We start from the raw sequence: 2,932 nt of genomic DNA, 5'->3' as shown, positions 1-2,932 counted from the left end.
TAAATGAATGTTAGTAGTTGTATATTATTTGCAAATGAACTTACTAAGCTTTGAAGCTTACTCCCTTTTCTTTCCCATGTCTTATAGGTTAATTTAGCTAGCTCATGTTGGAGACTGCCGGAGATGCCATCACACTATCAAGCTATCATTTGGGTATAAGTGAACACAAGTATTTTAAGTTTATGACATATATAGAGACTTTGTCTTTTGATTAATTATGTCATTATTAATTTTTCCAAGTGTGTTGGCATATAGTGAATTAGTGATTCATTTTGTATATGGCCATGCGATATGATTCATATTGATTATTTAGTTGTAAATCTATTCATATATGCATGCACGTGCCAAGGTAATACATGAGGTGGTTAAAATTTTTTTGGCATGTATGAATTGTGGATGTGACTATGGATGTTTGATGATGGAATTGTGAGTGAGTGGCATGATAATACTAAGACATGAGTATGTTAAATGGAAGTAAACTTCAACTATTAGTGCATGCAAATTTATAAATTTGGCTTGACAAAGTATGAAGTTTTATGCATGTATTAGTAAAGATGGAATGATCATGATCATGTCTTGTTTGTGTATGTTTTAAGTTCTCAATTATGCCATGTTAAGTGCCCTTGAAGTCATGTATGTGTTTGTGCAAATAATGGTGGCAATTGGCTTGGAAAATAGCCTTGTATTTGTCTAGACGGGTAGACACACGAACATGTGCCTAGGCCATTTGTGACACACAGTCTGCCCCATGGGCGTGTGATTCGGTCGTGTGTCCCCTATGTAATAGTCTGGTTTAGACCTTAGTTAGAATAGCTGTTTCGAGACCACAAATCCGAGTTCAAAAAATATTTTAATATTATTTTCTGTGTATGTGATATGTGAATTTATATTTGCGAAATTTCTGTGATTTAATTTATCTATTTCTGTGCTTAATTATGAATTAGGACTTAATCGTGTAAAACGCACAAGTTGCATGCTAATTGCAAAAGTGTAATATCCTGAATTAGGGCTTAATCGGAATAGTGGTTTTGTGACCACAAATCCGAGATAGAAATAATTATTTTATAATTATTTTGATGAATATGATATGATTGCATGATTGTGTGAAAATTTCGTGATGAAATTCTATGCCTAAAGTGTTTAAATTGAAAGTAGGGACTAAATCGAATAAGTTGCAAAATTTGCATTCTAGAAGTTTTTAGTATGAAATTGCATTGAAATATTAATTAGGATGTCTTAAATAGCAATTTGACCAATTTTAAGTTCATGGACAAAATTAGGACATGGAAGGAATATTTGGAAAGTTTAGTAGTAAGGGCATTTTGGTCATTTAGTTATTAAAATGAATTAAAAACAAAATTAAAAGCCAATTTTTGTCCATCTTCTTAATTAGGCCGAAATTTCAAGGTTTCATTAGGCCGAAATTTCAAGGGTTCTCCATAGTTAGGGTTTGTTTCAAGCTTCCAAGCTCCATAGTAAGTGATTCCAAGCCCCGTTTTTAATGTTCTTTACGTTTTTGGAATCCCGGTAGCTCGATTAAGCTTATGTTAGCAATAATTCAACCTAGGGTTTATATATGGAAAAATATCCATAGGTGAAATTTGTGTATTTTGATGTTTTATGATAGAATATGGGGTTTTAAATTATGTTAGACAACTTGTGCTACTCGGTTTTGAGTGAAAACGAGTAAAAGGGCTTAATCGGCAAAAATACCTAATAGTCACAAGTATATGTTAGAGTAAGAATTTGATGTTGCCATAGAAGGGAAAAATGATCAGCATGTTATAAAACATAAGAATAAGGAATAAAGTTTAATTCCCGAGCCTAGGGGCAAAAGTGTAATTATGCAAAAGTTTAGGGGCAAAAGTGTAATTTTTCCAAAGTTCGTATTAAATGCTGTTTTGATGAATGTATGTATTAAATGATTCGGGGTCATTACTTTCCGGCCGACTTGATGTTGTTGCCGTTTGATGAATTTGATGTTATTTTGGGTATGGATTGGTTGACATTGCATGATGCTATAATAAATTGCAAAGAAAAGGTTATAGAATTAAAGTGTGAAAACGGTGAAACTCTATGGGTTGAATCAGATAAATCAAAGGCATTGTCTAGTGTGATTTCTTTGATGTCGACTCAGAGATATTTGAGAAAGGGTTATGAAGCTTATTTGGCGTATGTAATTAATACAAAAGAAGTTGAAAAGAAAGTTGAATCAGTGCTGGTTGTGTGTGAATTTGCGGATGAATTTCTAGAAGAATTGTCGGGTTTGCCTCCAGTCAGGGAAGTAGAATTTGGTATAGATTTGATATCGGGAATAGCTCCGATCTCGATTGCTCCATATAGAATGGCACCAACAGAGTTGAAAGAATTAAAGTCACAGTTGCAAGAGTTGACTGATAAAGGCTTTGTGAGATTAAGTTTTTCATCTTGGGGTGCTCTCGTGTTATTTGTGAAAAAGAAGGATGGTTCTCTGAGATCATGTGTTGATTATCGGCAGTTAAACAAGTTGACAATCAAAAACAAGTATCCATTGTCGAGAATTGATGATTTGTTTGATCAGCTAAAAGGAGCGACATGGTTTTCAAAGATTGACTTGAGATCCGGTATTATCACCGCGAGTGAAAGAGTCGATGTGCCTAAAACCGCTTTTAGAACAAGGTACGGTCATTATGAATTTTAGTTATGCCATTCGGGTTGACAAATGCTCTCTTTGTGTTTATGGACTTAATGAATCACATATTTCGCCATACCGGACAGATTTGTTGTGGTGTTTATAGATGATATTTTAATTTATTCAAAAGATGAGACAGAGCATCTTGAGCATTTGAGGATAGTTTTGCAAACTTTGTGAGATAAGCAATTGTATGCTAAGTTTAGTAAAAGTGAATTTTGGCTCGGGAAGTTGGATTTTTGGGTCATATTGTTTCAGGTG

This window comes from Gossypium arboreum, chromosome 6 (assembly GCF_025698485.1).
Source record: "Gossypium arboreum isolate Shixiya-1 chromosome 6, ASM2569848v2, whole genome shotgun sequence".
Classification (NCBI taxonomy): Eukaryota; Viridiplantae; Streptophyta; class Magnoliopsida; order Malvales; family Malvaceae; genus Gossypium; species Gossypium arboreum.
This window is presented reverse-complemented; position numbering follows the sequence as displayed.